Source organism: Tamandua tetradactyla, chromosome Y, assembly GCF_023851605.1.
Source record: "Tamandua tetradactyla isolate mTamTet1 chromosome Y, mTamTet1.pri, whole genome shotgun sequence".
Classification (NCBI taxonomy): Eukaryota; Metazoa; Chordata; class Mammalia; order Pilosa; family Myrmecophagidae; genus Tamandua; species Tamandua tetradactyla.
The window spans coordinates 14,181,083-14,206,585 of NC_135354.1; the positions used below are offsets into that span (position 1 = coordinate 14,181,083).

A 25,503-nucleotide genomic window follows, 5' to 3' on the forward strand; every position below is an offset into this window, starting at 1 on the left:
GTCTCTCTTGCATTCTTTAATATCCTTTGAGCTACAGTCCACAGGAAACAGCATTTTCCTTTTTGTAATATCTTTGTCTGGTTTTGGTATGAGAGTGATGTTGGCTTCATAGAATGTTAGGTAGCTTTCCCTTCAGTTTTTTTGAAGAGTTTGAGCAGGATTGGTACTAATTCTTTCTGGGGTTTGGTAGAATTGACATGTGAAGCTATCTGACCCTGGACTTTTCCTTTTGGGGAGCATCATAATGACTGATTGAATTTCTCTACTTGATTGGTTTGTTGAGGTGTTCTATTTCTTCTCGAGTCAATGTTGGTTTGTTCATGCCTTTCTAGAAAGTTGTCCACTTCATCGACATTGTTGAGTTTATTTGTATAAAGTTTTTATAGTATCCTCTTATTATTTCCTTTATTTCTGTGGGATCAGTGGTTGTGTGTCCTCTTCCATTTCTGAATTTATTTATTTGCATCTTCTCTCTTCTTCTTTTTGTTAACCTCACCAAGGTCCATCAATCTTATTGATTTTCTCATATAACCAACTTCTGGCTTTGCTGAATTTCTCAATTGCTTTCATGTTCTCAATTTCATTTATTTCTGCTATAATCTTCATTATTTCTTTCCTTTTGCTTGTTTTGGGGTTGGTTTGCTGTTCTTTCTCTAGTTCTTACAAGTGGACAGCTAATTCCTTGATTTTTGTGCTTCCTTATTTTTTGATATAGCTATTTAGGGCAATAAATTTCCCTCTTAACATTGTCTTTGCTGCATACCATAAATTTCAGTATGTTATGTTTTCATTTTCATTTGCCCAAGATATTTACTGATTGCTCTTATAACTTCTTCCTTTCCCCCTGGGTTTTTAAGAGCATGTTGTTGAGCTTCCATATATTTGTGAATTTTCTGACATTGCCTATTATTGATTTCCAACTTCATTCCATTATGGTCTGAGAAAGTGTTTTGTATAATTTCAATCTTTTTAAATTTCTTGAGACTTGCTTTGTGACCCAGCATATGGACTATCCTTGAGAATGATCTATGAGCACTTTGAGAAAAAGGTATTAATCTTGTCATTGTTGGGTGTAATGTTCTATAAATGTCTGTTAAGTCTTTTTCATTTATTATGTTATTCAAATTCTCTGCTTCTTTATTGATCCTCTGTCTAGATGTTCTGTCCATTGATGAGAGTGAGGAATTGAAGTCTCCAACTATTTTGGCAGATGTGTCTGTTTTTCTTTTCAGTAGTTTTAGTGTTTGCCTCATGTATTTTGGAGCATTCTGACTTGGTGCATAAATATTTATGATTATGTCTTCTTGTTGAATTTTTTAGTTCCTTTTACTAATACACAGTGTCCTTCTTTGTCTCTTTTAACTGTTTTACATTTCAAGTCTAATTTGTTGGATATTAATTTGGCTACTCCTGCTCTTTTCTGATTGTTATTTGCATGAAATATCTTTTTCCTACCTTTTACTTTCAGCCTATTTTTATCCTTGGGCCTAAGATTTATTTTCTGTGGACAGAATATTCTGCCAGTCTATGTCTTTTGATTAGGGAGTTTAATCCATTAACGTTTAGTGTTATTACTGTATGGGCAGTATTTTCTTCTAAAATTTTGTCTTTTGTATTTTATGTGTCATATCTAATTTTCCTTCTTTTTACCTTTACTGTTAGTCTTCATTTCTAAACTCTTTTCCACATCTCTCTCTCCTGCCTTTTCATATCTGTCTCTAGTACTCCCTCTAGTATTTCTTGCAGAGCCTGTCTCTTTTTCAGAAATTCTCTCAGTGGTTTTTTGTCTGAAATTGTTTTATTTTCTCCCTCATTTTTGAAGGACAATTTTGTTGGACATAGAATTCTTGGTTGGCAGTTTTTCTCTTTTAGTAATTTAAATATATCACCCCACTGTCTTCTCACCTTCCTGATTTCTGCTGAGGAATCTATGCATAGTATCATTAGGCTTCCCTTGTGTGTGGTGGATTACTTTTCCCTTGCTGCTTTCAAGAATCTCTCTTTCTTTTTGACATCTGACGTTCTGATCAGTAAGTGTCTTGCAGTGTGTCTATTTGGATATATTCTGTTTGGGGTATGCTGCACTTCTTTGATTTGTAATTAAAGGTTTTTCATAAGAATGGGGAAATTTTCTGTGATAATTTCCTCCATTGTTTTTTTCCTCCTTTTCTCTTCCCTTTTCCTTCTGGGATATGCACAAGATGTATTTTTATGCACTTCATGTTGTCATTCAATTCCCTGAGTTCCTGCTCAATTTTTTCCAAACTTTCCACTATATTTTCTCTTGCTTTTCAGATTTCAGATGTCCCAATCTCCAGTTCACACATCCTATCTACTGCCTCTTGAAAGCTGACATTGTAGGTTATCATTTTTTTTCATCTCTTCTACTGTGCTTTTCATTCCCATAAGTTCTGTGATTTCTTTTTTCATGCTTTTGATTTCTTTTTGTTCATTCCTTGCCTTCTTTGTATGCTCCCTTGATTCATTGATTTGATTTTTGATGACGTTTTTCATGTCCATTTGTACATTCTGAATTAATTGTTTCAACTCCTGTATATCATTTGAATTGTTGGTTTGTTCTTTCACTGGACCATATATCTATTTTTCTAGTGTGATTCATTATTTTTTGCTGGTGTCTAGACATTTAATTACCTTAATCAGTTTATTCTGGAGATTGTTTCATTTCTTTTACCTAGGATTTTCTTGCAGGGTGACTGTTGTCATTCTGTTCTTTGACATTCAGTTCAGCTTATTCTGGACCACTAGCTTAGATTTTGTTAACACATCAGAATTTTTCAGTACTTGCTTTCTTTTTTCTTGCCCTGCCTGTATAGTACCTCCACCTCCCACCTTAAGGGTGTCTACTTAAGTATTATAGACCCCAGCCAGGTTTTCTCAGACCCAACTGGTCTCCTGTAAGGAGGAAAGAGTCACCTGCGTCACTTTTTCCTGAGGGTGAGACCCAGTAGGTCAAAAGACTTCCCTATGAATCCTCTGGATTCTGTGTTTTTCCTATCCTGCCCAGAACACTTTTCTGCCTACATGTCCCTACAGTATGTGGTGATGTAGTACCTTTAACTTCAGCAGACTCTCCCTGCTGGGGGCATGGGGGAGACAGAGGAGAGGTTGTTGGCTGGCTTTAATTGCTTCAATTTCCCAGGCCCTGGGGTCTGAATTGCTTGAGGGAGGAAATCCCCTTGAGCTGGGCCCTACCCCTCTCCTGGAGAAGGCCCAGGTTCCACACAAGCTCTCAAACAAGCTTGTTTCTGCCTATGCCTTGGGCAGTTGGAACCTGAGAAGCCCTACCACTGTATCCAAAGGCAGTCAAGCCACAGAGAACCAATCACAAAAAAGAAAGAGAAAAATCCATCTCAGAGCAGGACCCTCATTTCTTGGGTTTGTCAATCAAGAGCACAAGTTGATACATTGCTTTTTGTATCTTCAGACCCTTTGTGTCCCCTCCTTTCCTTCAGGGCAGGAAAGTATTATGTGCTATCTTATCCAAAAACCTTTTTTACTTTATTTCTTTTTTCTTTTTCCATCACCTCTGCCCCCTCAGTGCTGGGGTAAAAATCAGCAACCTCTTCTTTGACTCAAGGTTCAGCTGAGCTGGGGGCCTAATTTTAGTGTCAGAATTTCTGAGTTAATTCTACAATTGGAGCTAAGTTGGGCTCAGCCCCTGCTGATGGTAAAGTCCCTTTCCTTTTCCCTCTGGGTAGCAGCCTGTTTGGGACGGGTGGCAGCTGCTGTGGCTTGGGGAACTCACAGTTCTGGGTGGGCTTGCAGGTGGTCCAGCTGGTCCAGACTGGGGTATGTTGTGTTTCTGGTCACTTATGTGTCCCCAGAAGTTGTTCTGTACTGTTCCTGGCTATTTAGTTGCTGCTCTGGAGGATGAACTAAATCCCACACCTTGCTAAGCTGTCATCTTGGCACTCTCTCCAATACACAAAGATTTTGAGCCTGCATACTTCCTTCCAATGACAGTATTCAAGAAGGTGAAAGAGATGAGATACTACAAAACAATGGAAGAGATACTACAAAATAATGGAAGAAATTTATGCTTGTTTTGGAACACAGCCAGGCATCTACATACTTTATACTTAGAACACACAAATGACTACTTTATAATATAGCTAAAATCTCTCAGTTCTATTAAGCACTACTTTCAGAGTAAAAAAAAAAAGCTTCAAGTTTGAAATACAATAAGCTTTTTATACTTAAGGGATTTCAACCCAGGAAAAAAACAGTGTTTCTCAACATTACTCCTAACTGCTAAATAATGCCAGGAATGTGTTAGTAAAAAAAATTAATTTATGTTTTTTAAAAGAATATGTTTAAAAAACTAGTTCAGAGTTCTTGCAATAACTGGTAAAATTCTCTCTGTGAAACCATCTGGTCTAGGCTTTTCTTTCTTGGGACATTTTTGATGACTGATTCAATTTCTCTTGTGATTGACTTTCTGAGGCATCAGGTCATTGTAGATTGTTTGTGTGTTTCTAGGAAATTGTCCATGTCATCTCAGTAGACTGGTTGGCATACTGTTTCTCATAGTGTCCTCTTATGATCTACCTTTATTTCTTTGGAGTACATCGTGATGATGCCACTCTCATCTGATTTTAATTATTTGCATCTCCTTTTTTCTAGTCTTTTAAATGTCTAGTTAAGACTTTGTCTACTTTATTGATCTCAAAGAATCAAACTTCTGTTAATTGATTCTGTTTTCTGTTCTCAATTACATTTATTTCTTCTCAAATCTTTCTTTCTTTTCTTCAGCTTGCTTTGGGAATAACTTGCTGCCCTTTTTCTTCATTCAGGAGAGAAATTAGGTCTTTGCTTATAGATTTATTCTTTTATAATATAGACTTGTATTATGTTATACTCCCATTTCCATTCATCTTAAAATACTCACTGATTTTTCTTGCAATTTCTTCCTTGATCACCTGATTGAGTGTACTGTATAATCTTCATATATTTGTGAATTTTCCAGTTATCTGTCTGTTGTTCTAGCTTCATTTGCATTATAATTTCAGACAGTGCCTTTTATAACTTGCCTTTTGATAAGCTGTTCATTTAGTTCATGTGCCATTTTTTTAAAACCTTTTTAATGGTGAAATATAGCATTTATACAAAGAGGTAACTTCAAAGCACATTGTAACAAGTAGTTTAGAACAGATTTCAGAGTTTGGTATGGGTTACAATTCCACAATCTTAGGTTTTTCTTTCTAGCTGCTCCAAGACACTGGAGACTATAAGAAACATAAATATAATGATTCAGCAGTCATGCTCATTTGTTAAATCTATCTTCTCTGTTGTAACTCCTCTTTTTGCTTTGACACTTCTCAAAATCCTTAGAGATATTTGGACTATGCCTTATCTAAATTTTACATGTTGGAAAAGTGTGTCAATAATATGGGATGGGGGATAGAACTAATTGATATTCTAGGAGAGGCAGACCCATCTGGTTTCAGGACTTATCTACCCTAGGAACCTATCAGGAAGTTGTAGTCTCCTGGAATGTAATCTTAGTGCATGGAAATTTTGTAGAATGTCAGATATAGCACTGGTTCTTTCAGAATGGCAGGAATGGCTTTAGTAAACCATTGACTTAGAAAATTTAGCTGAAGGCTGTATAAGAATAATCTCCAAAATAGCCTCTCAACTCTATCTGAACTCTCTCAGCCATTGATATGTTATTTTATTACATTTCTTTTCCCTCTTTTGGTCAGGAAGGTATTGTCAATCCCACAGTGCTAGGGCCAGGCTCCTCTCTGGGAATCATGTCCCACACTGCCAGGTAGACTTTTGCCCTTGGATGTCATTTCCTATTAAGAGAAACATAGTGATTTTCTTGCAGAATTGGGCTTAGAGAGGGAGAGGCCACATGTAAGCTACAAAAGAGGTTTTCTGGAAGCAACACTTAGGCGTAGGTATAGGTAGGCTTAGCTTCTCTGCTACTTTAAAAATCTTCACAAGAGCAATTTGCATTGCTTCCAAAAGAAAAAATTAATGAATTTGATATTCACCAAATAGAAAAATCCAAACGTTCCCTTAACTCTGAACTCCCTCTGCCCACTAATTTTTTTTTAACCTCTGGTTTTGCTGTAATACTGCTGATGTCTTCCTGTTAACTATAGGCTATAACATGCAGTAGTAGTTTTACCCCTATAATTTCAACCTTTTAAAATTTATTGAGAGCAGTTCTATTCTGGAGAGTAGTGTGTAAGTATTTAATAAGAATGTACACTGCGCTGTTTGGGGGTTAGTGTTAGTTCCAGCTCATTCATCACAGCATCTAATTTCTCTTTCCTTATTAGTCTTCTATCTAGATATTCTACCCATTTACTAAGAGTGATGTATTGAATGTTTAAATTATTTTTATAGAGGTGTCCATTTCTCCCTTCAGCTTTGTTAGTGTTTTCCACATGTATTTTGGTACAATGTGGAAGGGGAATATGTATTATGATTCTTATTTCTCCTTGATGGATTGTCCCTTTTATTAACTGTATCTCATTTTACCTCATAAAATTTTGAATGTAATGTCTATTATGTCCAACACAGGTATATACCCCAGCTCTCTTTCTCTCTTTCTTTTTAATTATTGTTTTCACGGTTTATCTTTTTCTCCCTTCACACTATTTATGCTTTTCTCCTTTCACCTTATTTATATTTTCTCCTTTCTCACTATGTTTTTGTGTGTAAGATGAATTTCTTACACTCCAGCCACCATCCTCCTCAACCCCCCCTGGCAGCATTCCAGCTGCCATCTTATCCTCCCCTTCCATCTCCATCCAGTCCCCCACTGTCCTCAACAGCCTTGCCCTCCTCACCTTTAAGCTCTCATACCTGCTCAAAGAACTCTTTACTGTCCACTATGGGGAGTTGCGGAACCTGAGGGGTTAGTTTGAGTACATAACCCCTTTCTCCCTAGCTGACGTCTCTAATACTGAGAAATGACTAGGTTCATTCTCCAGCGACCCAACTGCCTATACTAAGGAATTCCAGTATATAGCTAACACCTACGACCTCAACTGGCATAACATTCATGTAATCTGCTCTTCTTCCCTCACTGCAGATGAAATGGACCACATTTTCAATGCAGTCAGGGCTCATGCTAACCAGGTGTATATAACCGACTGCACCATGCCAGTAGGGGCTGAGGCACTGCCAAACCAAGAGCTAGGGTTGGAATATCAGGTTGATACTTCAGTAGGGAGGAACGGGCAGGCTAGATAGGACAAAATGCTTACATGTCTCATTGCTGGCATGCAGAAAACTTCACATAAAGTAGTAAACTTCCATAAGCTAAGGGAAATTACCCAGGGTCCTGAAGAAAACCCAGTTGCTTTTCTACACTGGCTCACAGAAGCCCTCTCCCAATTATCTACCTAGACCCTGACTCAGAGGCTGGTAAAACTGTTTCAGCCACACACTTTATATCCCAATTGGCTCCAGATATAAGGCATTAACTTAGAAAAATTGAGGACGGTCCTCAGGACCCTATCTGTGACCTGGTAGACATGGCCTTTAAAATTTTTAATACTTGTGATGAACTGGAGATGGCAGAAAAGGAATCCCTGGACCACCAAAAGGTGAATTTACAAACCCAATCCCTGATTGCGGCTCTGCGGCTCACTTCAACAGAGAAGAAGCCGGCTACAACTAATCCACCACCAGGAAAGTGCTTCAAATGTGGCCTCAATGGACACTGGTCCTGCCAAGGCCCCAATCCCGAACTGCCCAAGGGATGATGCCCTCTCTATGGTACAAAGGGACATTGGAAAAGTGACTGCCCCTTGGTGTCTGGCCGTGGAGGGGCCATCCTTCCAACCCCTAACCCACCACTAGCTGTTCTGGGCCTGGCCACCGACGACTGATGACGCTCGGCCTCAGCAACCCCAATCACCCTCACTGAGCCCAGGGTAACAATCAAGGTGATGGGTAAGTCCACCTCCTTTTTAGTGGACACAGGGGCTACCTTTTCTGTCCTCCCCTCATACTCATGTCAACTCCTTCCTTCCCAGGTCACAGTTATGAGCATAGACAGCCATCCTTTGCACCCCTTAATGACTGGGCTGCTTACATGTTTAATAGAAGGGTACCCCATTACACATTCTTTCTTAGTAATGCCTTCTTGTCCCAGCCCACTAATGGGACAAGATCTTCTTGCCAAATTAAGAGCCTCACTACACTGGATAAAAAACCCTCAAACAAAACTTCATTACAAGTGCCAGACTAATGTCACTATCCACAACACTACCCATGCTCCCAAAGGACAATATTTCTGGTGTAATGGAACTCTTACCAAGTGCCTTAACTCCACTGCCTCAGGACCATGCTTCCTGGTAACTATTGTTCCTCAATTGACCCTCTATGGGGAGTCCAAACTAACTTGGTTACTGCCCCTTTCTTGCTCAAGAAGGGCTGCCTTTCTTCCATCCTGGTAGGCATCAGCCTAACTGCTTTGGTCACAGCCTCAGCCACAGCAGGAGGGGCACTGGGACACAATATTTTAACCTCTCATAACTTTGAAATTCAACTACAGGTAGCCCTGGAATCAACATCAGAATCCCTCTCCTCTCTACAATGCCAACTCACCTCACTAGCCCAGGTAACTCTTCAAAATTGACAGGCCTTAGACCTGCTGATGGCTGAAAAAAAGAAGGAAAGTGTATATTCCTCCAAGAGGAATGCTGCTATTATGTCAATGAGTTAGGTCTTGTGGAACAAAATATTCAAACCCTAAACAAACTAAGAGATGATCTCTACCACAGAAAACAAGGAACTAACTCTGCCTTAAGCTGGTTTTCTTCTCCTTTTGTGACATGGCTCCTCCTGCTACTAGGACCAGTAATCCTAATCTGTCTCTTTTTCCTCCTAGCTCCCTGCATCCTCAACTTCCTTCAGGGATGCATAAAGGAACTACCCCAGGTAGCAGTCAACCAAATGCTCCTGCATCATTGTCATCACCTGCCTTCCTCACCAGATTCCTGCAGCCAGCCTCCCCACTCCCCTGGCCATGATGGTTCCAGCCTATAACCCCATGCTGCTCCATTACAGCAGGAAGTAGCCAGAAAGACCTCAGCACCCCATTATCACAAAAAGGCTGGAATGTTAGGTAGGGGGAATAGGGATGGGCACTGCAAGAGGAGCTGCAGAGGCTGTTTTGCCCCTCCCAACCTGACTTCTGGAATTAATGAACCACCCCTTCCAGATGTCACCTGACCTCCATCCTTAAAAGCTGCCCATGCTGAAGCCCACATATGCACTCACCTCCCTCCATCTTGGGTTTGGTGAGTTCTGCATGGGAGTGCAGAAATACCCCCCCACACACACACTTTAAATTTCCTGGTTTACCTTTCTTCTTTCTCACCCTTTTACCTCCTAAACCTTTCAAATAACAAGATCATATTCCCTTTTCAATGTTCTATGTACTTGTGTTAAGTAAATTGATAGTATGATTTACATCATATAATGTGCTACAGAAAATAAAAAATGTTGTACCAGATAAACATCTGTTCTTTTGGTCTCACAAAGAAGTTGAAGTTTTAAAACATAGTATGAACCTTTACCCTGTATTCTGATTTATCTTTGTCCTTATCAGATCAGCTTTATTCATATCTCTAATTAAAGTTAATCTCTTTTTCAGCTTTGACAATTGGTGTAGGGAGTAATGCTGACTTTGAGAGTTAAAGAATCTAAATCTGAATCTCAAAAGTGTCAAGATCATACAGTTACCTGAAGTTCCTGGGAACTACCAGGTTATACCTAAAGATCACAACATCTGAGAATTTAAATAAATTGCTGTTAAAATTCAGGAATAGATAGGACTTCTGTAAGAGATTCCAATTTAGGAACCCTTACAATAAGACTTACTAAACATTCTAAACTCCTTAATCATTGATTGCCCAATCCCTGCCCACATTCTATATTGCTCAGAATTTCATTGTATGCATACACCACAGTTCACTCTTTGTTCATCAGTCAATGTGGCCTTAGGCCACTTCCATCCATTGCAAATTGTTAACACCATCAACATCAGTGTGCAAATGTATATTCAGATCCCTGTTTTCAGTTTTTCCAAGTATTGAAAATAATGGTGCAGCAGGATTCTATGGCAACCTTATACTTATATAATACCACACTGCATTTCCAAGGAGCTGCACTACTCTTTTTCCAAACCAATAGTGAATAAGAACATTCCTCTCTCTATATTTTCTCTGGCACCTATATCTTTCTGGTTTATTATTATTATTATTATTATTATTATTATTATTATTATTATTATTATTATTATTATTATTATTATTATTATTATTATTCATGCATTGGCTGGATATTGAACCTGGGTCTCCCACATGGCAGGGAAGCATTCTACCACTGAACCACCCATTTTGCATTTATTTTTTAAGCACTTCTATTCACACACCATACAATCCATCCTAAGTGTACAATCAATGGCTCCAGGTATCACACAGTTATACAGTCACCATATTCTATATGGAGACAAGTGCTGAGAAAAAGAGAAAAAAAAATAATAAAAAGGAGAAACAACATCACTAAGAATCCTATATCCCTTCTTATATCCCCCACTTACTGACATTCTTCTTATGTATATTGCCTTTCTTTCAGCATTGGAATCATATTACAATTCCTGAGAACCATAGACCCTAGTTTGCATAGATTGTATATATTCCATGTACCATCCCATTTTTTAGCACTGTGCAATAATGTTCATTTGTCTCTTCTTATTTGAAGACTTTCTTATATTTGTACATTCAATCACCATTAAATTGTTCTCTCTAGATTTCACTGAGCTGTACAGTCCCAGTTTTTATCTTCTATCTTTCCTTCTGGTGTATAATCTGTTAACATTTAATTTATTAATTTTGAAGACAATACTTCTGTTGTGTAAAACCAGGGAAAGGCTGCAAGCCTCTATGCAGACACAGTACAAATTGGGGCCAAGGCTTTGAAGTTTCAGGAAGGAGGCTTTATTGTCTATGGCCATAGGGCTCAGCTTAGTAGCCTCTGAAAGTCTGAGCCCTGAACAAAAAGTTAACATCAGTTTTTATAGACAGGATGACATGTTAAAGACAAGGTAAAAAATTGTCTGGTTTAAATTGGGATAGGTGTGAAACTGTACTTACAGAAGCAGATGAGCAGTTATGGTAATGGGAGCAGGAGTTTCACAGGGACTTCTCTTTCCTGACTATAGACTGTCCCAGACTGTCTGGGAGATTTTTCAACAGGGAATGGCCTGAGTAAACAGGGGCCTGCCTGCTGCAACAGGAAGTGGCTTTAACAAACAGGGCCTGCCTGTAACACTTTGACTTTTGGTTTTATATATCATTGTATTTTTTCTCTCTCTTTTTACATTTACCTATCATCTTCACTTCCACACTCTTCTCCAAACCTCTCCTTTCTTTTCCTATTTGCCTGTAGTGTTCCTTTACCATTTCTTTTAGAACAGGTTTTTTTTGTTGTTGTTCAAAAACTGTTAGTGTGATAAATTTAAAACTCTCCCTCCTTTTGAAGGACAGTTTTGCCAATATATATTTCTTGGTTGGCAGTTTTTCCCTTTCAGTATCTTAAATATAGCATACCTCTACCTTCTCAGTTCCATATTTTCTGCAGAAAAATCTACACTTGTTTTATCAAACTTCCCTTGTATGTGATAGATTGCTTTTCTCTTACTGCTTCCAAAATTCTCTTTAGCTTCAAGAATAGTTTGATTCATAAGTTTCTTGGAATAGGTCCATTCATATTTGTTCCATTTGGAGTACACTGCACTTCTTGGACTTTAATTTTCTGTCTTTCATGAATTGGGATCTCTTAATTGAGTATACCTTCCATCATTTTTTCTGCTCCCTTTCCATTCTATTCTCCATCTGGGACACCCATAACACTTATATTTATTTGTTTTATTTGATCATTCAGTTCCCTGAGACCATGCTCCTATTTTACTCATATTTTGCTCATATTTTCTCTTCCCTATCTGTTTGTTCTTTTGTATGTTGAATTTCAGATTTTCTGTTTTCTAGTTCATTAATCCTTTTCTCTGCCTCTTCAAATCTGTTGATGTATGTCTTCATTGTATTTTTCATCTCTCCTATTTGCCTTTCCTTCCCATAAGTTCTACCATTTATTTTCTCAAGTTTTCAAGTTCTTTATTGTCACCCAGTGCCTTATTTTGTTCATTCCTTTTGCAAAATCTTCTCTTACCTCATTGAGTTGATTTAGGAGATTGTTTGAAGATCTTTAATTAATTACTTCAACTCCTTTATCTCATTGGAAGTGTTAGTTTATTTCTTTGTCTAGACCATATCCTATGCTTCTTAGTAGGCTTCCTGATTTTTTTTGTTGGTGTCTAGGCCTCTGATCTTCATACTTAATTAATTCTAGAGGTTGTTTTCATGTTTTATTTATGGTTTCCTTGTTGGCTTTGTTCTCTATCTGTTGTTTATCATTCAGTTCAACTTATTTAGGCCTCTAGCAAAGGTTCTGTTTAACTGATCAGATTTTTCAGTTCTTATTTTTCTGTTTCTTGACCTACCTATATGGAGCCCTTTATTTTTCCTTTTTTGTGAAGGATCTTACATAATATCAACCCCAGTTATATTTACCCAGACCAGAGAGGCCCATGTCTCAGAAGGAGAGAATACCCAGGTCAGTTCTCTCTGAGGTGAGATCCAGCAGGTTGGCAGACTTTCCTAAGAAGCCTCTAGACTCTGTGTTTTTCCTATTCTGCCTGGCATGTGATGCTTGTCTGCAATTGGCTTTCCACCAGTGTAAAGTGCTGTGTTGCCTTTAATTCCAACAGACTCTCACTGCTGGGAGTATGGTGGAGACAGAAGTGAGGTAGAAGGCAGGTTAAATCTGTTCTCTTTTCCAGCCCTGGGACCTGAGTTTTCTGAATGAGGGCTGCCACTTGTGCTGAAGTCTTCCTAACCCCTCCTTTCCTTGGTGAAGATATGCCCTTTGGGAGGTATCTCATGCACTGTCTTAATATTTTCTCTCTCTGATATACCTTAATGTGGTCCTTGTCTCTGTAATGACATTTGAAAATGCCTGAGATATCCTTAAATGTGCTGCTAAGAATGGTTTTTAAAACACATTCCATTTCGGAACCTGTCTCCAGCCCTCCAGATTTGAAAATTGAGAGCCAGAGCTGGTACCTACCTCTATGTGCCCTTTTAGTTGGGCACATCCCTTTTCTTGTATTCTGAACTCAGCTGACTCAAACAGCCTCTCTTTTTGTTTTGTTTTTCAATTGGCCCTGCCTCTCTCCACCAGGAGACCTTGTGATTCCTTTCAAACTTGCTCTGAGTTTATCTGTGCTCAGAGTTTGTATTCAGCAGTCCAGATGTATTAATTAAAGCTATAATTGGACCTTAGTTGAGCATTTTCTCTGAAAAGACTGCCTTATCCTGGGAGGACCTGCCTCCAAAACAGTCTGCCATGCCAATGGGGAAGGGATTCCAACCTTCATGCTTTGGAAGATTTATAGTTCTGCTCTGTGATCTTGGCTCTACTACCCATTCCTCACTGGTGTATGATGTGTGTCTGGTCATAGATGTCCCCCAAACAGTTATTCCATACGGTTAACTGGCTACTTAACAGGTAATCAAGAGGAGTAGCTGAATTCCACTTCTCCATATGCTGCCCTCTTGTTCTCCCTCTTCTCACTTGCACTTTATTTGTGAAGCATTTACATTAACCCTAATCTTTGAAGGGTCATTTTACCAGATAAAGTATTCTTGGCTGGCACTTTTTATTTTTCAGTATTTAAACATATCATATCCCTGCCTTCTCACTGTCAGGGTTTCTGAAAAGAAGCAAACACTTAGACTTACTTGTCTTCCCTCATATGTGATGAATCACTTTTCTGTTGTCACTTTCAGAATTCTCTCCCTCTCGCTCTCTTTTCTATCTTTTGAAGTTATTATTACTGTATGTATCATGGTAGGTTTATTCAGACCTATTCTGTTTGGACATGTAAATTTTTGCTTTCATAAGATTTTGGAAATTTTCCTCAGATATTCTTTCTGCCCTTTCTTCCTTTTCTTCTCCTTCTGGGATATCCATGATGCATATATTTGTGCACTTCAGGCTGTCATTCAAATCCCTAAGTCTCTTCTCATTTATTTTTCATTATTTTCTGTATCAGTTCTCTGTATCTAAGATTTTTAAAATAGAACCTAAATAATGATAAATGAAGTAGACCTAACAGACATATATAGAATATTGTACCTCAAAACAAAAGGATATGCATTCTTCCTAAATGCAGATGGATTTTTATCCAGGATGGATCACATGCTGTGCACAAAACAAGTTTTAGGAAATTTTAAAAGATTGAAGTTATACACAGCACTTTTCTCTGATTGCACTGGAATGAGGCTAGAAATCAATATAGCATAACAAGAGGAAGTTTAAAAAATATATGGAAGTTAAATTACATGCTTTTAAATAATCAGTGCATCAAGAAATTGTAATGGAAATCAGCAAACTCTGAAGATAAAAGAAAATGAGAACACAAATATAAAAACTTATGGGACACAACAAAGGCAGTATTGAGAAGGAAATTTATAACTCTCAAATCCTATATTAAAAATGAAGATAGAGCTAAAATGAAAGACCTACATGAACAGTTGAAGAAATGAGAGAAAGATAAGCAAGCCAATTCCAAAGTAAGCAGAAAGAAATAAATAAAGAAGAGTACAAAAAACAATAGTACCAATAAAACTAAAAGTTAGTTCTTGGAGAAAATCAATAAAATAGCCAAACCCTTAGCTAGAATGATAAAAATTAAAACCCAGTATGCAAATAAAATTATAAAAGAGCGCAGGTCATTAACATGGACCCTGAATATTAATATGGACCCTAAAAAGAGCATAAGAGGATACTATGAACAACTATACACCAACCAACTAGAAAACTGAGATGAAATGGGCAATTTCCTAGAAACACACAAACAGGCCACACTGACTTGAGGAACAGTAGGAAGCTGTAACAAATCACAAATAAAGACACTGAATCAATCATCTGAAACATCCCACAAAGAAAACACTAGGATCTTATGGTTTCACAGGTGAACTTTATGAGTCATTCAAATAATTAACAATAATCATGGCCACTCTTCAAAAAAACTGAATAGGAAAAATACTACCTAAATAATGCTATGAAGCTAACTTATCCCTAATACCAAAATCCTCATAAAAATACCATAAGAAAAAAATACATACCAATCTCTCTACTTCAAAAAATGTAAAAATCTTGAACAAAATATTTGCTCATGTAATTCAATAGGAAGTAAAAGAATTATACTCTGTAACAAAGTGGGTTTTATTCCAGATATGTGGGCATGGTTCAGCACACAAAAAATAAATTTAATACACATGTTAATAAAAGGAAAAAATACATGATTATCTAGACTGGCACAGGAACAATTTGACAAATACAAATCCTTTCTTGATAGAAAACTTTTGAAAGATAGGAATCAAAAGAAAATCCCTCAACATGAAAAACAACATGTATCTATAATTATTAATCATACAAAATGTTTGAGGCAGAAAGCTAACTCCGTAAGATTGTGAAAAGAGTAGGATACCTACAGTCACCACTGTTATTCAACATTTTGTTAGAAATTCTACTTAAAACAATTAGATACCTAGCCCAGCTTCTCCAGAATATCAGCTAGTTCCATCCCCCTATCCCACATTAGTGACAGACCCTTCCAATATCAAAAATTTAGAATTGCTATAGTCCAAACACCCCTAAACAGAGGGACAGAAAGATGAAGGGTGATAGTGGAGTTATACAGAGAAAATAGGATTAGCAAATGAATATGAATGCTGAAGTGATACCTCTTTTAGTCTCCAGTATTTTAGAGCAGCTTAAATTACAAACCTAAAATTGTGGAATTATAACCCACATCAAACTCTGAAATATGTTCTGCAACTAATTGTGGTGCTGTGATTTAAAATTTATAGCTTTTTGTATATAAATACATTTTTCACAAAAAAAGAAGGAAAAAAGTTGATGGTGCTGATAAAAAAATATTTAAGCTCTCTAGCCCCCTATATTCTGGAGCAGCTAGAAGGAAAAATGAGATGATGGTATGGTAGCCCATGACAAACTACTATGGGATCTGTCTTGTAACTTCTTATTGAAGAGTGCTTTGAAAACTATTGCATTTTTATTTGTTTGCTTTGCATATACGTTATACTATACACTAAAAAAGTAAACAAAACAAAAAAAAGTATCAGCCACATCTGATGGGTCATGCCCCAAAAGTGGATGGAAACACCTTGTTGCTGTGGACACCCATAGTTCTGCCTGCCAAAAGACACAGTTGCTGTGACTTCTCAGTGGACACTAACTGCAGATTAGCTCTGTTGCATAGTGTTAGAAGGTACTGAGACAAACCTGTGGAACCTTATCCTCCAACATTTCTACACTATGAAGGATGCAGAAGAAATATACCCATGGGGCAAAATAATAGCCCGAGCTACGTGTTAGAAGCTAAAATGACACAACTGGTACTAAAACCTGCTCCTATTGAGAGATAACATGTGTGGCATTACCAGTAGCTAACCTAAGCTCCATGGGAGAAAGTCCTAGTCATTTTACTCAGGAGAGGCCCTTCCCATTTGGATAATCACTAATGTTTGTGTTTGAGTCTATAGGCTTCTTTTCCTGCTTCATGTGATGTCTTCCTTGATTGAGCTGCAGCTGGAGCAGCACTCCACAACCAGACTGACTGTGGATTGTGCAGATACACATCAGCTTCAAGTAGCTCTAACCTTATATAGAATGTTCTTCTACTATCTTTAGTTAACTAGAGTAAATGGATATTAACTCTAAATCGCCCATGTGCCCCAAGTGGCAACTAATTGTGATACTCTCTGTAACTATTCTCCCTCTGTTCAATATTTTATTTCTGTTTTTAGACAACATCTAGACAGAATCCGCCCATCTTTGACACCTGTCTGAGACAGGTTAACCTGGATAGTTACTGACTATAGCATCCTGAGCAACAGAATTCCTTTATTTATTGAAAAACATAATGCTTTTGATTAAGCTGTGTTCTGATACATGATAGCCATCACACTGGAATGTAATCAAAACAATATTGTTTAGTGAAACAAATGGACAAGAAAGAAAACAACTCTAAAAGATCTGAAGCATATTTTCCTCCCCCTAAAATTGTTCAGGAAGATGCACCATAAGGTATTTACTTTATTTTTTTCTTTTTTAGTCAGAAAGCATTTGTAAAGTTTTGCCAAGTGCACCCCAGAATCTTCCTATCTTACAAGATTGTTTAGGCCTAAGAATAAAATAACATGTTGGGAAGAGCCCCTTAACATTTTTCTCCCTAACCCTGAAGCATTAGATGGATAAACACAATGAACAGTTTTAGCTAATTTCACTGTTTATTCTCTTAAAAATATTAAATGTCTTTTAAATGAAGAAATTAACATATGAAAAAAGTAATTTTGCCAAATCGCATGGCTTCAGATATGCTTAACATGGTCAAAGGCAGCAGTTGTGCTACAACTGGCACTGCTTTTTGCTAATATAACCGACACTCTAGCTACAAAATTTTCAAACTGTATACAAATTTAGAGCTCATAGATTGCTTTTCCTCTTAGTTCGCTCACCTACCCTTGCATTAGTTATACTTTTCTTATTTGCACACTGACATTGTCTCCGTTGTTGCTGTTTATATTTGGAACCTCTTTCCTCAATGTAGTGGCAGTAAATGTGCACCCTTCTGTTCCCACTACTTGACCTTATGCAGAAGAATTGGTGGAAATATTGTAGGAGTAACTGGAGGGTATAAATGGTAATGCAGTAATATTTTCCCACTTACCTTTATGTCCCTCTAATTATGCTTGTACTCCTGCTCCTTTTTATCCCATTTACCCTTAGCTGGCTCACCAAGTATGTATCTGAATGACTAAAAGTCACTAGACCTTATTTCACCTGTGTCTCTAGGTCACAAAGGCTTATTCAACAAGATAGTCTCTCCAGTATTTGGGGAGTCTCAGAGCTTCCTCAATGTTAGAAAGAATAACATAACTGAAAGACAATAAACACTCACCTGATGGTGGAGAAGAAAAGCATTTATTCACAAACTTGCAAGAACTGGCATCCAGCCAAACACAAAACAGCAGCTGGCGTGCCAAACAATATCCTAAGCTTAGCACACAGGCTTCTCCTCTTTCTCCACTGATTGGATACTCCAGAAGTTACAGCCTATATGGATAGTTTAACTAATTCAAATTTCCCTCAGATCATCCCTGCTTTTGATTAGGCTTTACATTTCAATTACCCTGCTGTTTGTTACTTATTTAAATTCTGTTCTATTTTGCACCAATTCTAGGCTTATGTCAGAGGTGCTCTTCTTCCTCCCCTGCAAAACCAGGTTGAGTTATTCTGCTGTGCCATATTGTGTGAAAGCTAAACTTTTTCTTACAAATCCTCCCTCTTTCTTTTTCAACTCTTTTAGTTTTCACATTTTAGTTTTTCTTTGAACTTGGTAAGAGTCTTTTCACCATAGGATTCTTCCTCTTTAAAGGGGTACAGATCATTTTGCCTGAACCGAATAGGTATTTGCTTGTTTAAGGCAGCTTCAATTAATTTGTGAACTAACCTTGGGCATATGGGATAAGGCAGCACCCAAGTGCTATTGAGTAGGACCCTAGCTGTGATGATAAAGAAGTTAGCATGGACAGTACCACACTTTTCTATTTCCCCAACCAGCTTCTAACCATCCCTTGAGGGGGTTATCAATGCCAGTTCCTCAGATAAGGTCATTAGGTTGGGGATAGTTCCATATGGGGCTTTATTATTGGGGATAAATGTACAACTACCACACCTGACCTTAATACAAATGCCTCCTTTTTAGCTAGCATCATGTCCAGGACCATTCTATTTCCTATGCCATTTGGCTAGTAGCCTCCTCCTGCTCTGCTATTCCCCTAACTGCATACTTGGTAAAATTCATAAATCTTTGCTGATTAATCCATTCCATATTTTTGTTGATGGTGATCCACAGAATAAGGATGACTCAAATCCTACAGCTGCTTGATTCCTAGCCTTAAACTTATCTGAGATTTTCCTCAGCATCCTATAATGTCTAAATAAACTCGATCATCAAAGGAACCAAGTAAGCTTCCTTTCTTTCTTTCATTGAGTTAGAACTTCCTCCTACTTTCCAAATGCCAGGGTGAATGGGATGGCCAGTTGGACCAGAGCACAAGCCCTTTTCCATTTCTTAGGTAATACTGGTTGGAGGATGCCCTTTCCACAATACCACCAAAGGCTTGCTTGTGGTGTGGTTAAATTGGAGAAATTGCCAATACTATCATCAGTCACGTTCCACATTGTGTACACGAGGCCATGGTCCCAAAGTACTGGAGCCCTTCTTCCCATCTAGAGAGACAGGCAGAGTGGTTTCTTGAACTAAGGTGAGAAGCTGGTATGACCTTGACTTTTCTGCCCCTGACTGGAGGGAAAAGAGAGGACAACATACTACAATTTTCACCAGGAGTATTATTCTAAAGAAAAAAAAATGTGTCATGCATTTGAACTCTTTTTTGTGTTCCTCCATACCCATCAGAAAGGATACAACAAGAGCAGCTGGGTCAGCCTGTTGTGTAAGCATAACAGTTGCTTTTGCCTAGACTCTGGACTATATATTTGATTCATTCCACCCAGGCATTTGTACCTTTGTACCCTGTCTCCATCCCTATGGTTTGCTCTAAATTTTCCATCCTGTCTACCCTGACAATTTGGGATCATTCTGTATTGGGGAACTAACCTCTAGCTGAGTGTCCTTAGGTGCTATCAAAGAGTTAACTGGAGAGGGCAGAACTTGTATCCTGAAACTCCCTAAAGGATCTTTTCCAGTGGAATAAGCCCATCCTATATATTGTATCAACTATTACTGCATCTCTGTTATCACCCCCTGCTGGATATTTGACTGCTTTTTTCTGATGGTTATCACTACCAGGTGACACTGCCTATATGTCTGTGAAATTAATCTCATGTTCACTGTCCATCATGAAACTGGGTAGTCCAATATATATTATCCCAGGAGGGGCAATGAGAGGCTCGACCAGTAACACGCCCCTACTGGTTCTGGACACATGTACTTATTTTCCCCACTCAACTGCTATAGATTTGTAAGTCCCTGTAGTCTATTACTTGGCAAACATCAAATGTTAGGCCTGGAAGACAGGGCTGCTTTCCTCAGGATGTAACCTTCTCCTAGCAAATATTTCAGAAAGCCTCTTTTACTCCAAACTTCCCCAGTCTAGCACCTGTTTCACTTTCCATCAGCTGCTCTCTTGCAGTAACCTCCCATTACTCAGCCTCCTCTCTTTGCCAAATGCATTTTGTATAAACTTCCCTTATTTACTACAAACCCTCCTGCATTTATAACCCTGTGTGCCTAAGGCAGTGTTTAATTTTAAACTTTACCAATGAAAAGCTGCCAACTCCAAACTTAGTTGCCTATTTCTGAAAACTAGCCAGCAGAGACCTGCTTAACCCTTACTCCCCGCTAATTCCCTACTCCTAAACCTTAAAAAACCCTATTTCCCACCACCTCCCTATCCCCCACCACCTCAGGGCAGCTTGAAACAGTCATTTCTCTTGGCTTTGTTTTTCCTAAAATAAAGGCTTTGCCTAAATTCTTTTGTCCCATCTCCTTCTTGGTGAGTCTGCCTTTCATAAGTTATGTTCACTACCAATTTGATGGGGCTTGTTGCATCCCCAATTTGGAACATTATAACTAGTATAATTATTGTCATGTTTAAATTAGATATCAGATCCCTCTTTTGTCTTCCTTGGGTAAGGCTTTCATTTGGCCAGGGTCGCCATTAACTATGTTAGATTACAGAATCCAACTCCAAATCCAAAAACCCCTTTTACCCTCCCAAACATTTTCTCTTTTACATGATTTCAAAGGGTACAAAGTTGGAGTAATTTCCCAGGAATCAGACGGTGTTGTTGAGTACTTATCATGCAGCTTAGGTATTTAGTCCTTTTATTTTGGTGTAGTGTGTCCAGTCATTCTCTGCCATATGGATGGCCATTTCAGTTGTCAATATCCTTCCCAGGCCAGCTGGAATTTACACTCTTTCCATCATTTGATGAGGACTCAACTGCCAGGTTGGTGTTGATGGGTAGCAAATTCAAAAGGTGGAGTCTGGGCCAGCAAGTCAAGGTGCTCGAGGGATGACAGAGTAGAGGACAAAGCCAGTACATAATTCTTAAGGAAGATGTTCTTTGCAAAGTCAGCTACTGGCATGGTCCATCCTAAGGCAGAATTCTTCTCTGGCTCTCAACCTGTAAAACTCAGAATAAGTTAATGGCTACTGACATATAAAGGAGGGACAGTCATAGGATACATATTTCCATTTCCATAAGGAGAAATTGGAAGAAACACAGGGATCATCAGTCCCAAGCAGTTTTGAAAACCTGCAGGGCAAACTCCATTAGATTCCAAAGTCTTAAGAGTCATTTATCTTTGGGGCTTTAGAAAGCAATGGTCCCACCTTTTCCAAGGGCCCACATAGCGGCCCACCTCTCTGAATGCAACCCTGGGAACACTGGGGATATCATACCCCTCTTGGCTCCACCCCTGGGGAACACTAGGGATACCACATTCCTCTTGGCTCCACCCTCTCCAAGCGTCAGGGCAGCAAGTACCCAGGCTCTCTGCCATCACCAGGGCACATGCTCAACCCCTCCATTTGGTGGCAGCCAGGCTCTCCCAAATCCCAAAGGAATGTGCTCAACCCTCTCCAACGCCTGAGTTTACACCATTCCTCTCTGTGGTGGAAGGCCTCTGCCTTCAGGGAATCATCCTCTCTAAGTGTATGGGTGGGTCCGCTCTTTGGTCCTCACAACTTCAGACCCCAGCCTCCATAGTTCTGTCCCTGAAGCTATTTTTTCCCTCCAATGGGTGCCTTCCAGTCTCCACTGGCATTGGCTCTTTTCATACAAATCCCACTCACTCTCATTGGCTTTCTATGTAGTAGTCTCAGATCATGCTGATCAGCCAGTCCCATGGGTATTATTAGATCCCCTCCCAACAAGTTATTCCTAGCTTCGGAATGTACAGCAGGGGGCTTATAATTTGGTTATGTTTCCAACAGATAATAGTAAGTTTGAAAATGGGGACTTTAAATCTTTCCCCTCTTATCCCTGAACTGTGAGGGAGTTACCAGAAATTCAATTCACTTTGAGATATAGGTTGCAGAAGATTAACCTGCCCTCATGTCCATCAAAAATGTAATTTTTCCCTGATAAAGCTCTACCTTTAGATTTACCAAAGGTTCACAGGGGGCTCTTGATGTGAGGAGGAACTTATCTTCCTAATCCTCAAAATTCATCAGGGGTATCACCTGACCTTTTTTTTAAATGACCTTTTAAAATGATCAGGTTTCATACACTGATAACACCCTGCTGAATCCTCTGCCCTCCTTGCTCTTTTTCCTTTGGCCCAGGCATGTGCCTGTCTCCTCCTTGCTTTATCTCTAATCCTTTCTAGACTATGTGGTCAACTGTGCTCAACATGACTTTAGCTTATAGCTTCTGCTTTCCTCTTCACTTCTCACATCATTATAACCTTGGTATGGTATGGCAGGGGAAGCCATCCAGCCAAGTAGCCTGTTTTCTGCACTTGATAGGCAGCCTGGGGAACACTCAGCCAGTGTTTGCACTGGTCCTTTGGCTGAGTTCATCCCTCGCCTGTCCCTGCTGGCCCATTCCTGGCACTGATCCCCACTTTCAGAGAGGACAGCAGCTGCATAGTCCTGGGAGCTTGAGGGTTGGTCACATGTGGTGGCAGGTTTTAGGGGGTTAAGGGAGGGAGCCAGGTGGGTGCCGAGCCCACACTCTCAGCCCCAATAACTGTGCATCCTGCCCACCCCAGTCTGCCAGATGGCTCTGGTTTGCCTGTGTTCCTGGACTTAGCAGTGGCCAGCAAGCAGCTAAAGGCTATAGAGCTACCGGGGCAAGCATGTGCCCCACAGCCACTGCAAGCAGGGCCTGTTCTCAGCACCTCTTTTCTGCTTCACTCTTGATTAACCAAGACCCCTCATAACACACCTGGGAGATGCCCAGTGACTATCTGATTTCCTCATACTGCTTCTCCAGAGAAGATTCAAAGCCAAGATCTCCAGCATGTCCTTTCACAGCCTTGACAGTGAGCAGTACCAAGCACCCCCTCTCACCTGCTCCCTATCTCCCTTTCATACAACACCTTGAGTAGCAGACAAAAAAAACAAACAAAAGCCCATTCCTGAGCCAAAGAAGTAACAGGTGACCCTACATCTAAAAAATGTGGAAGCAAAAAAAGGCACCTGATTGGACCTCAAGGACTACCATCACCAGCGAAGTTGAATACAGGTAACATTACAACTAAAATATACTTTGAGAGTTTCACAATAACTCTCCTAGTGGTTTATCCTTCCACTCATCTATTTTCTAGATCTCTTTCTGAATGTCAGCCTAAGACCCCTTTACATCCTTGGGCCACTTGGACTATCAGGGTCCATTCCTGAATATTTCCTACAAACCTAGAAAATTACCAGAATATCAGAAACTCTGGGAAGATTCTTCAAATTCCTTTTAAGAACTAAAAATCACTAGATAGTTTAAGCTTTTTCTTGAGCCACCTCAAAGGCTTTATTTAAGTTTGCAGATTTGGGTACAGCCAATTTTATTCCCTGTATAGTGAGGCCTTAAAGATTCCTCATTTGTGCCCTTTCTGACCGTTATTATTCCAATCGGGATCTACAGCGCAAAATTTCTGCTCTGCTGCTACTATCCCCTGTCTGGGCAGATGCTGCCTCTTCCATTCAGAGCTGCTCTCCTTACCACTTCCCTTTATTTCCACATAAAGACTATATTCACAATAGACATAAGTTCAGACCAGTTATATAACCAATTTCCCCTGGTCCAATAAGTATTTCTCTTAAAGAGTATAGGGATTCAACAGGTCTATGTTCTTTTATCTGTTTTCCTCAGGAGCACCAGAAATGGAAAATTCCATTTTTTTTTACACTATTTCAACTCCTCTTTCAATTGTTGATAGGTTGTCACAGGTAGAGCAGCTCCCTCAATTGGGGGGCGGGTGGAATGAGGGTTAGTTCCTTTGGGCCTTCATAGTCCAGCAATTCCTACCCAAGGCAGGGAAGCATAGGGCAGGGGAAGGCTCAATAAAGGACCCCAGCCTTCAGCCTCCAAAGATTTAGCCTCTGGCTCTGAGGTTTAGATTTTTACAGGATAAAGAGGAGTGTCCCTTCCCTTCAGTCAGCAACTTGTGGAATCAGACTCCTCTTTGGAGAAGGGCTTCTTTTTATTAACATAATGCACAAGGTCAACACAAAGTAATCCTTATCCTCATTGTATTTTGGCCAGAATACATCGGGCAGCATAATGCTTTTTTTTTTTTTTTTGTCCAAATGTACATTTTCCTTTACTCTTGGTCAGATTCCTGTTGGTACAATGTACCAACATTCTCCCTGTGAACTATCCAGGGGAATGTTCATGGGGGACTCTATAAGCACCCCCTCCCTTTTTCCCCAGCCAGTCAATTGCCTCTACCCATTCTGAATCTTGCCTACGTTCAATGTCAGGCTTATTAAAATTCATCCCAACAACCAAGGCAATAGTTAATGGCCTTTTTCTTACCTTGCTTTATGCACAGACTTGCCTGATCACTGTAATGTATATTTTCCTTTCCCATTTTCTTCTTCACAATTAGTGGATCTAAGTGGCTGGTCTCAGGTCCTTCTGGATGCTGGAGGTGGGTCCCCATTGATGGAGTCTGAGACTGCTCAATCAGCAGTGTGCACTTTCCCTTCGTTCTCCCCAGGGGTCCTCCTCTGAAGCATCAGATCCTGGATGAATCCCCAAATTGTAAGAAAGAAGCCATACCTGAAAGAGAATAAATGCTCATCTGATTGTGGAGAAGAAAAGAATTTATTCATGATCTTGCAAGAATGGGCACATAGTCAAGCACAAAACAGTGGCTGGTGTACCAAACAAGAGAATGCCCCAGGTATTTATATCATAAACTTAGTACATAGGCCCCTCCCTTGTTTCTCTGCTAATTGGATACTCCAGAAGTTACAGCCTATCCAGATACTCTAACTAATTCAAATTTTCTACAGTTCCTGCTTTTGATTATGGTTTACATTTCAATGACCCTGGCCGGTACTTATTTTCTACATTTTGTGCCAATTCTAGGCTTACATCAGAGGCACTCTCTTTCCCTGCCTGCAAGACCAGTTTGAGTTATTCTGCAGCACCATCTTGTGTGAAAGCTAAACTTAATTTTGTTACAATAAACCAAAAGGAATGAATGTGAAAACAGAAGTTACAGTAAAGAGAGTAATCATCTTGGTTTGCTGGTGCTTCTGCCTTATCCAGGGTACTAGAAAAGGAGGTCAGCTGAGCTAAGTTGCTATACCAGTGATCCTG

The 25,503-nt window shown here is 39.3% G+C and overlaps 1 long non-coding RNA gene across 1 annotated transcript; it reads right to left on the minus strand.

Moving 5' to 3' along the window:
• Window positions 1–20,647: 20,647 nt before the first annotated feature.
• LOC143672547 (uncharacterized) lies at window positions 20,648–25,442 on the minus strand. Its single transcript, XR_013169886.1, has 3 exons — window positions 25,404–25,442; window positions 24,712–24,957; window positions 20,648–21,357 (listed from the first exon to the last, which is right to left on the minus strand). It is a non-coding gene; the product is annotated as an uncharacterized LOC143672547 (long non-coding RNA).
• Window positions 25,443–25,503: the final 61 nt, after the last annotated feature.